This window comes from Saccostrea cucullata, unplaced genomic scaffold, assembly GCF_032062105.1.
Source record: "Saccostrea cucullata isolate Sc308-1 unplaced genomic scaffold, CSIRO_AGI_Scuc_v1 ctg8, whole genome shotgun sequence".
NCBI classification, from domain to species: domain Eukaryota; kingdom Metazoa; phylum Mollusca; class Bivalvia; order Ostreida; family Ostreidae; genus Saccostrea; species Saccostrea cuccullata.
The window spans coordinates 683,133-695,104 of record NW_026940997.1 but is presented as its reverse complement, the minus strand read 5'-3'; positions in this window follow the sequence as shown (position 1 = coordinate 695,104).

Below are 11,972 nucleotides of genomic sequence, written 5' to 3'. Positions count from 1 at the left end.
TCCGTCCGTCTGTCTGTCAGTCCGCAAAAACTTTAACATTGTCCATTACTTTTAAGCTGCTGGGGCAGTGGCTTTCATATTTCACAGGTGTTTCCTTGTGACAATCTTGACCTTTCTTGGGATACCACCAAATTTGACCTCTTGATCTTAATTTTGGAGATTGACTCATTTTTACAAAAAATTACTCCATTTTAACATTAGCCTTAACTTCTGAATAGTTGGTGCTATATAGGGCTTTCATATTTCACATGTGTATTCATTGTGACATGACCTCTCTTAATTGGTACAGTCGTTTGGCCAGTTCCGGATTTTGGCCAGTTAAAAAGAAAATTAGTAATTTAAGGACATTTATTTTTAATAAATTCAACGGTGTAAAAATAAATTGATGTCTATGGTAAGAAGGCTTATTTATGAGGGTTTGAATTATGCGAAGTTTTGATTTTTTGCCGTCTGTTCGGTTTCGTTATCGTACTTGAAAGAATTGACATTCTTTTACAATGCAAAAAATCTGAATCACCGCGACGCGAAAGTCTGCAGAAAACCTCTGAAGAGACATCAATTTTTCGCATAAAACAACATTCCAGGAATCAAAAGTAAGTTTGATATGTCCTCTAACAAATACTAAAAACTTTTCTAAATTAAATATTTAGAACACTGGAAGAAATTGGAATATTTTCGTATTGTCATTTTACTAGTTCCGCATGCCCATTTTTAACACTATCATAAATTCACTCTTCGTTGTTTTCATCTATACTCAAAGCATTCAATGATTATGTATTTACCTAACCCCCGCTTGAAAAACAGGAAGAAGCGGTATATAACAGATAATGGGGTTTTAGTACAGTAAAACGTATGAAAGAGAAAGAATTTTCTGTTTTCTAGCTGTACGTCCGTCCGTCTGATATGCTCTGGGGTATCCATTTCTTATCCGCAACCCCTCTTCTACCACTGAATGAAGTTTAATGAGGCTTCACAGAATTTGATGATTCTTTCAAAGAATCTTTGTTTAACAGTGCCAAAGTGCACCTATTTTATTTTTGGATCTGGTACATAATTTGGGTTCCCTGACTTTATCAAAAAAAGTTACTGCCATTCTTTGTAATATTGAAAGTTATATCCATCTCTTTTTTTCAAAGCAATTCCTCCTATACCACTGAATAAGATTTAATGGTACTTTCACATATTCTTTATTGCATTGTGACATTGTGACCTTTTATTTTACTTTTTGATCGGACATTTATTTCGGGTCTCCCAGAGTAAAACATGGACTTTGTCCTAAATTATCATAAAGGAGGCGTGAGGTATCATTAAAATGAGCTCAGTGCCCACAGTACCTCTAGTTTCTCTTCAACCTTTGGAAATACAAATAATTTATTGGTAAGCAATTAATTTAACTTTTCTTAGGCATGCCAATGGATAACGTCTTTTTTGACGTATATTTTTAAATTTAGGGTTGAATTGTATAAGAATTCTCTCTGAGGGTATTTTGACATTAAAAGACAAGTACTCTGGCTTATTCTCTAACTGGTAAAATGGACACCTATGGTAACTTGCGAAATAATTTTTTTTTTCAAGAGGGAAGGCTGAACTTTTATGAAACAATATTTAATTCCACAAGTCATCGAACTACCTAGACAAAACACTTAGATTTTGAAATAATTCCTAATATATTTGTAGCACCGTCGAATCGGTTTCTTATTCGGAACTGGCCAAATAACTGTATAAACATTTTTTACCTTGACCTTAGAGTTGACCCACTTTAAAAAGAAAATTAATCTTGGACATTTATTTTTAATCAACACTATGTCTTTAATATTTCACAGGTATATTCCTTATGTCAAGTCCTTCCTTTGAATAACAAGATTTTTTTTTTTACCTTCTGACCTTTTGGAGTTTGATTTGCATTCCTCGCTACATGTATAAGCTTCCATAAGTGGGCATCAGTGTTTCAGAAACACACATCGTTTCTAAATGAAAATTTCCCCAAAAATATTTTGACTTCTTTTATCTTAATGAACTTTGGAGATGATAATTATCAAAACAAAGATTTAATTACCAATGCTTTGAGGGGCTGAAGTTCAAAGCCATTCTCTCCAATTTTCAAAAGTTCTGGTATTCATTAACCTTTATTTCATCTGAACAACGTGAGGAGACTTCCATAAAAATACGATTAATCATGAAATTTCTTTATTAAATTGAAAAAAAAGAAGAAATTTCAAGATTTTTTCTCAATCTTTATTCCTATGTATAAAAAAAAATTGCCCATTGTGACCGCACCCTACCCTCATAATTTGAACAGTTTGAATCTTCATTACCTGAGGATATTTATATTTCAATATGACTAATCATGACCTTGTGTTTATTGAAAAAGAATTTGAAAGATTTTTTCTGAAATATTCGTATAGAAATGTATGTGGAACATTGATCGCCGTAGTACTAGTGCCCACATCCTATCCCCGGGAGTCATGATTTGAACAAACTAGAATGTACCGTATAAGTGGAAATTTCAGCGAGACGCAAATTTAGCGATTTCTACCTAAGAACTGGTATTTCATTTTTAGCGAAAAGTAATTTTAGCGATTTTAAAATGACATCTTAAGAATCTATTACAAATAATACGCAATTAATTTTTAGCGATATCAGCACCTTCGCTAATAATGCCAAAATTAAATCCTCGCTAATTCTATTTATACGGTACTTTACATACTCACGAGTACGTTGCATCTTTTCTGGCCTAGTGGTTCTTGCGAATATTTTTAAATAGCTCAACTTAATTTTCAGTTTCTTGATTATCTCCCATTGGAAAAAGCTGCTCACATGGTTTTTCATTTTAAAAAAAATGAATTCTCTTTACTCAAGGTCAAAAGCCAAGTTTGTTTGAAATTGCCCCTGTGAACTGGTTCTGGAGAAAAAGATGAAAATGTGAACAGTTCACGACAACTACCACGACAACGTCATAAAAGCTAACTTGAGCCGTTAGCTCAGGTGAGCTAAATATCAATTAAAAGGTTCAAAGGTCCCTGAGCCCCTTCCCGTTCAAAACACCTGAGGATTCCATTTCTTTTAATGTTTATAAAAATGAATGAACGTGTGTTCAATTGATAATTTGATATGTGTGATAAAAATGTAAGGTTCTTTTTATAAGAATATTTCATCTCACAAGTCTTTAATCATCTCACTTTCACTAATCATTTCTGACAGACGCGCATCATAAAGATTCCAAATATACCTTATGCCGTACAAGTTTTTAGACAGTGCGCTAATCAGCGATAATTAAAAGTAAGTGGCTAAAACATTAATGCAAATATAAATAATCTAAACACTCGAAAATAACAATCTGCAATAGTAACGTTTTTATATTTTCTTAATGAATTTACTCCGTTTTCTGACTGACTTATTGTTCGCTGTACAAACTGAATTTACACATCTCTGTTCACAAGGAACTAATTATGTACACTGATACATCAATGGTATTGTCTTAATAAACTTAATAAAGAAGTCGACTTTATTTTTAGATGGCAAGAAATATCTATTATGTATGTTTTAAAAGTACATATATACTCATCACCTTCTGAATTTTATTTGCACCATCGCTATCGCGTCGATGTGCAGCCGCTTTATCCTGCCTCGCAATATCTTCATCGCTTCATTGTCATTGCACAATCGCTTCTTCATCATCAAGTCATTGCACCATCGCCCCTAACCTTGCAAATTGATGGTGTGTTGATGCGATAGTAAACCACGTGGACCTATCTGGATGCCATTGTAATTATAGTACCATACATAAGATATATTTCTTATTCCCCGTATTCAAAGATTCGGGGAGATATAGTTTTTCCCCGTCTGTTAGTCTGTCTGTTTGTCCGTTTGTTCTAGCCATGGCTTTCATATTTCAAAATGTTTATTCCTGACAAAGGATCTTTCTCGGGTCACAACATAATTGACTTCTTGACACTGACCTTGGAGTATGACACGCTTTGCAAAATTTAACCAAACCTTTAATAACCTTTGCCATTACTTTTAAACAATGTGTATACGTGTATTTCTTTTGAGAAGAACTTTCATTAAATATCAAATTGTTGATCTTTTGACCTTGGTCTCTGACCAACTTAAAAAAAACAACTAATCTTGGACATAACTACGAGTATCAAATGTTCAGTAGCAAGACTTTCATAGTTGACAGGTGAATTTCTTGTGACTTGACTTTCCCTTGGGTTCCAACAATTATGACCTATTGACTTTGAGCTTGGAGTTTGACCTACTTTGAAAAGAATTAACCTTCCTTATAACTTTTAAATATTTGGTGCTAGGGCTTTCATGTTTCACCTGGTTATTTTTTGTGAAAATACCTTCCCTTAGGTATCAACAATTTTTACCCTTTTTTGTTGACCTTGTTGTTTGACCTACTTAAAAAAATTACCTTGTTCTTAACCTTTAAATGGTTAGTAATATGACTTTCATAGTGTACAAGTGTATTTCTTCTGACATGACTTTCACTCAGAGTCAAACAATTATGACCTATTGACCTTGAGCTTGTAGTTTGACCAACTTTTAAAAATTTAACTTTAGGTATCATTTTTGAAAGCTTGTTGCTAGGGTTTTCATATCTCACATGTTTATTCCTTGAAACAAGACCTTTCTTTTGATTACAATTATTTTTTATATCTCTTGAACTTAGAGTTAAATTTAACTTGCATTTGATAATCTTTAATCTTCACCATAAGCTGCTACACGTTGGCATTGGTTTTCACAAACACATCTTGTTTTTATTGCGAGAAATTTACATTTTTCCTAATTCTATTTTTACATTTCGTTGTCTGTGCTTAGGATATTTTATGTACTTTGTAAAACGATTAAGGTTTCTGACAGAAATTATTTCTTTCAGGGCATAGCAAGCCATTTCCTATAGGGTGCACTTTAAAATTAAGATATTTTCAAACACGTTGTTTTTAAGGGTACTAGTAATTCTGTTTGCAGATTGGGGGAAAATCAGAAAATGTGTAGGTAACCCCATTGGGGGGGGGGGGGTCAGCTAATGTGACTGGTAATATTTAAAACTTCCTGTTTAGTACTTTTTTTTATGAATTCAAATATCTGTTTTAAAATGTTTTTTCTTTATAGAATTATGCAGTGAAAACAGAAGTGCTCCCATACGATGCCAAATCTTAGAGTTCAAGGTCCGAGCATCAAGAACAATTGTGCTATGAAATGAAATGGTACAAAATTTACTTTTTCTCAACATTTATCAAACAATACAAGAAAATCTTATTGTAAAGTTAGTGCTTATGGATTTAATTGATATTTATGTATTAAGATAATAAGTAAAACAAGATGTGTCTTTGAAACACTATGCCCCCGATGGTAACAAAATTCAATGTTAAAGTTTTTCAAATGTAGGTCAAAGGTCACAGTTGTGGTCAACTTATCAAAAATATCTGTACCAATGGAAAGGTCATAATGAACACTCATGTCAAATATTAAAGCCTTACCCTTGACAGCACAATAGTTATTGGCCAGGTTAATGTTGACAACAGACAAACAGACAGACAGGACAAAAACAATATAACCCCGGGATCTTTCGATCCTGGGCATAATAATTAAACAAAAGTATCAAAAGATCCAAATTATTTTGTAAAAATATTTACGTTATACGATGATTGCGTTACAAAGTAAAATTTTAATAAAATCCTAATGATATTTGAATATATTTTGTCAAAACAAAAAAAAATTTGAATCACAGATATAATTATGGTATAAAAACTCAAAAATGGTCACACGATTAAATGTGGAGTAAAACTTCATCAACTGAAATTTTGTAACAATAAAGATCAATTTTTAGCACACCTGAGCTGAAATCTCAAGTGAGCTAATCTGGGGCCCGTTTCACAAAACTATCTTCTGACTATACTGTATTAAGACCGATAATTATCTAAATAGCATCATAGCCGACTCACAAAACTGTCATATCTTATGATGATCTTAATATCATAATCTTAAGACAACTAGATACATGTCTTATCTAAAGTGAAATCTGTGACAGTATATATTTTGTAAAAACCAAATGATAAAAGAAAACGGTTTTTAGAGATATCCTTTGGACTTCATCAATCAGACCAACATTAGCCCCCCCCCCCTTCATTACCAAAAAAAATATACGATAGAAAAACTAAAAAGTGCCTGGTTAATGTTTTTCCTTTTTATTCATTTCAAGACATTTTTCTTTGGTTGTGACCCCCCCCCCCCAAAAAAAAAAAAAACAAAAACAAAAAAACACATACATCGAATAAATTTTATGAATGAATGTTGAAAACGATTTGGTGTTTCAAGAGGAGTAATTGTTTAAACCGTTCATTTGCAAAGCCTCAGATACACTAGTAGTTTTAATTAAAAGTAATCACATGCATTTTGTTAGAAACTACTATTTCCTGAGAAAAGACATTTAAGCAAATTATATTTATTAATTTTTTATGAAATGAATTCAAATTTAATTTTCATGACCCCCTCCTCTTTCCAACACACACAAAGTCATCAAAGTTAATGCAGTATATAAAATGTTTTTTTTTGGGGGGGGGGTATATCTGCAAAAGAAGCTAATGAGACACAAAGCATTTTTTTTTTTTTGAAAAAAAAAATCCCTGTGATATTTAAGAATGCAATTTGTCTTAAGACTTGTCTTAAGATTTCTGATATTTTTGTGAAACAGCGGTGACTTTTGATTGTCATAAGTCAGATCTTAAGATGATCGTAAGATCTATCTTAGGACAAATCTTACGATAGTTTTGTGAAACGCGGCCCTGATCAACTTTTTGTCTGTAGTCCGTCTGTCTAGCTGTCCGTCTATCTGTAAACTTTTCACATTTTCGACTTCTTCTCAAGAACCACTGAGCCAGTTTTAACCAAACTTGCCACAAAGCATCCTTGGATGAAGGGGATTCAAGTCTTTTCAAATGGAGGACCAAGCCCTCTTCCAAGGGGAGATAATTATGAATGAATGAAAAAATTAATGGTTTCTTTTAAAAATCTTCTTCTCAAGTTTAAATTCAAGTTTGTTCAAATCATGATCCCCGGGGGTAGGGCGCGGCCACAATGGCTGATCACAGTTTTACATAGGAATATACAGGAAAAATCTTTTAAAAATCTTCTTCTCCAGAACCACTGGGCCAGGAAAGATGAAACTCATGTGGAAGCATCCTCAGGTAGTGTAGATTCAAATTTGTTCAAATCATGACTTCCAGGGGTAGGGCGGGGCCACAATGGCTGATCACAGTCTTACATAGGAATATATAGGAAAAATCTTTAAAAATCTTCGTCTCCAGAACCATTGGGTCAGGAAAGATGAAACTCATGTGGAAGCATCCTGGGGTAATGTAGATTGAAGTTTGTTGACCCTTGGGGTAGGGTGTGGCCACAATGAGGGATCAAAGTTTTGCATAAGAATATACATGTATAGGAAAAAATTTCTAGAAAAGAAAAGTTTTATTTAGTCAAAATGACGTGTAAGCATCTGCAAGTAGTGAAGGTTTAGATTTATACAAATAATGTCCGGGGGGTTAGCGAGGGGTCACAATGGCAGATTAAGTAATATGTTGGAAAAATCTTTTTAAATCTTCTTTTCAAGTATGGCAGAATTATACATGTATGCTTCATTGATATAGTGACATTCTCAAATAATCTCCCCTCCCCCAACAAGTAAGCTTTTCAATACTAAGCTGATTTGTGTTTTTAACTAGCCCATGTGCTCTGGTGAGCGATGTGGCCCATGGTCCTATTGTTAAATTTTATCTTTTCAAAAGAAAAAAGGACTCCAAACAATTAAATTTGACTCGTTACTATATAAAGTCTTTATGAATGAAATTGCATATTTATTTTTTAAAGAACAAAATTGGTAAAATTATAATGTTGCATGAATAAACGTAGATTTAATTAGTGTATTTTTTTTCTTTCCAATAGAACTACGTTTGTTTAGGAAATGGAAGTGCTTATTGTTAACATTCATTTGTTCTGTAATGTCTATTCTTACATTCCCATATTCCTAATCAATCAAGTACTTAAATACCAATTCTATAATTGTTCATCTTCGTCTAGAAGGATTCAGATATCTATTTTTGTATTTTTAGTTTCAAAATTAAATTTGATCAATAGTACCTGGGTATGGTTTTTGAAATCATCTCTTAAAAGTGCACCAATTCAGCTTTATTATAGCATTTTCAAAGCTCGGAACCTGTACATTAGATGATTACTTTCGCCAAGAGCAAAGATATGCTAAAATACAACGACGGGACAGTTATACTTGACGTCTATTTTTCGAAGGGCGTGTATGAACTTCATTGGTGTCAAATATAGGGACATTAAATTACGTCTATATATATTCAGCTCGAGTTGATATATCCGAAAGTCATTATATTACATAAGGGATACTCAAGGGACACAAAGATACTATTCTATTCATACGCCAACGCGACTTCTCGCAGAATTTCATCAACTGGTCATGATGCATCGATTTTGCTTATACCCTATATTTGGAGACATTTATTATCGTCCTGTACACCCTGTGGTGTGTAGGGCAGCAATAACTAGTCCCTGGCCAGCCTACACTGTAAAAAATGCGCTTAGAAAATAAACACTTCCATTACGTGTTTTGACCTAAACATGTATAAGATTGTGTTTAACGGCTAAACACTTAGGTTTAAACGTGTGTTATATTGTGTTTAACGGCTAAACACTTATGTCTAAACGTGTGTTATATCTAAATGATGTTAAGATTTAACACATGTTTAGATATAAGTGTTTAGAAATTGAACACTTTTCTGTGAAGTACAGAGTTATCTTCCCGGAAATGACACATATATATTCGAATGATAAATAGAGCGGTTATCGAAACAAAGGAAATCCCAATGTTAGCTAAAGAAGATGGATTAAAGGAAGTGAATGCTAATGAAAGTGATAACCATGAAGACATTGTGAAATGCATTTAAACTGCAACATTACTGCGATAAAAGGTATGTTAACTATTATTTTTATTTTACATAAATTGACCAAGATGGGCTACGTAAATAGACATGCGTTTGCACATGTAGTTGTAGATCAAGAGTACCTTTGGTTATATATTGCATTCCTGAAATCTAGAAAGGAGTACATTATATATTAGAATATCAATAATATCTATAACAGTATCAATAATTAATAGTGGTTATATAGACGAGGTTCAATGAAAGTAAAACAATAATAGCTATCAAACGTTTAAACAAAAAAGGTAATACAAATCCAGCCAGTGAGGAGCATATTTTGATAAATTTTGAATTTCTTTCTTACAGGATATGGTCCACATCGAACTTGAAAGCAGAAATATACGTATCAGAGAAACTGACTCTGCAAGTCCACACTTCTTACTTTCTAGGGGAAACTGAATTTTGTGAAGTCTGCTGTTCGTTATAGCTTGAACAACCTAAAAAATTCTCAAATAATGACAGTGGATTACCTACTGACGGTCACAGATGAAAACAAATTATGCGTGTGTTGCTCAGTGAAAAATTGCTGGAAGTTAAACTTGATACAGACATGAGGAATAACTGCTTGCTAATCTGGTTAGAATTAAAACCAGCGTGTAAAAATATAATGTATATTTAATTTTAAATTCTTTATAAAAATCCATGCTTGAATGTTCATTGAATAAAATTTAAAATGTAAACAATTGTTATTTTTTCAGTTTTCTTGTAGAAAGACAACAAAACATCCAAGTGTTTAATTTGTAAACATGTATCATAACATGTTTTGTAAAGTGTTTAAAGTCTAAACATGTAAGTGTTTTGGCTCTAAACACTTTCCGTTACATGTAATGAAATTCAATGTGTTTAGAATTTCAACGCATCCCAAAAAGTGTGACAAGAAAGTGCTTAGGAAAGTGTCTATCATCTAAACACATTTTTTACAGTGTAGTCAATGATCCTAAGGTCTGGTGCATGGTTTTCATCTCACTTTTCACTATTCTTTGTCATGATATTCTTGGCCTCCCTCTTTTTTTGCCCTCTGGTGTCCAGTACAGTGTTGTTCTTGTTGTCGACTTTTTAAATCCAACAAAATTAAAATTTTACAAACTTAACACACACTCAGACTCATATACATGTCCTACCAGATTGTAACCCATCTTATTCACACAAAAACCATGCAGTTGAGGGTTTCGAAGATTTTTCTCTATCAAGTTTTTTTCTTAAAATGCTTCCCTTTCATTTGGAATGTTTTTCCTGTTCTCAATATCGTTATAACTCATTCGTACCCACTAGGATATACCCCCACTACCGTTTTTTCTGGAGCTTTGAGGGGGTCCCCTTTAATAGCCCTAATCGGCACTACACACATGGCCTTGTTCATGTAGTTACCAACATTGTTGCAGTATGTACATGTCTTTCACAGATTAGTCTCTTATCAGGATTAAACAATCTTTTCAAGAATTAATCACTTTTTGACTCTCTCCCGAGGATATACAATTGCTGAAAGAAGAAAAAGAATTGCTTTAATACTTTTTTTTAACTCAATGTGTAAAAAGGTGATGCAGTGTAATCTCGGTTAATGACTCCTGTAACGAAGTAGTTCAAATAAAAGAGGGGTCTATGAATGTATATCAAACTTTGAATAAAAAGTCCGGTTAATGACTTTACCTTGAAAAAAGCTAGTTAATTAAAGCTACAAAAAAAAACTAAAGGGCTATCATGTTAATATCATTCTAACTAGTTAGCAATGTACCATTTTTTTCTTTTAAAAATCGGACATCTTTCCGTATGTATCTACGAATATACAGAGTTATGCACCTTGTGCATACAAGTCGGTTTGCTCAATTTTTTTTAGGAATTCATTGACCCTTTTTAATATTAGTCGATTTTTGTTGGCCAGAACCGATTGTTTATTTAAGATAATTAGATCAGTCTTCTATTTTGTTATACGCCTGTATAACAGTTCCCATATAACTCTTTAGCTCAGTAACATCATAGCGTACGACTTTTCAACACTTTATGCAATCTATCCTCACCGGATCTTGTGAATTGTCAATAACAAATCTACTACACACAAGTTCTGTGAAGTTGATATTAAAAGTATGCTAGAGCTTCTAAATTGACAACGTTTATGTGGTCTTCGGAGACCAAGTCTACCAACAAACTGCTGGGACTACAATGGGAAGTAGTTGTGCTCCTTTTAGTAGTCGACCTGTTTTCGAAATTCTTTGAAGCGGGATTAATTACAAAACGTCTGATAAAACACAACAAAATGAATAGACGATTTATGCCTTGCAGCTGCACAAGAAGAGGACATCAGTCCCACAGGTAAACTGCTGCTCGAGACACTGTAATACCGAGTATACACTGGATTGGAAGGCTCTGATATTGTGAGGATGATATACTTAATTAATAAAGTATATAGAGGTTTCTTTGAGTTTCCTGCATGAAAGTATCTTAAGAGTATGCCTCGACCGCCCGAGTACTGATAGTTAAAGAACTACTACACTTCGTCTTCTGTGGACCAAATTTTAAAATCCTACCATCAAACGAGTATATTCGGTATACAGTCTAAACAAACCTTAATCAGATGCGCATCAGGCAAAAAATACCAACTAAGACTAATTAGATATTCCTAAACGCTAGATATTTGTGGTATGATATGGGTGCAGTAAATATCTGACCTTTGTGGCATTGATTACCCTCACCAGCGCACTAATTTATCTACAGATGTCGGCATTTTAACTTCTGTGCATGCTTAGGAATGTTACAAATTCCCGATCTATTCTAAGCATCCCTATCACTATTTACTACCGTGTTACTATGAATCAACGAAAAGCAGTTTCAATCATGAGTCAAAACTTGATCTGACCAATCAGAAAACAAGGGGTGTGGCTTATGTGAGAAAATTGCGCGATGACAGCATTTTATGAATTAGTTTTCTTGCAGGGGGCGGGGTCGGTGCGGTCAAGGTGTCACAAGACT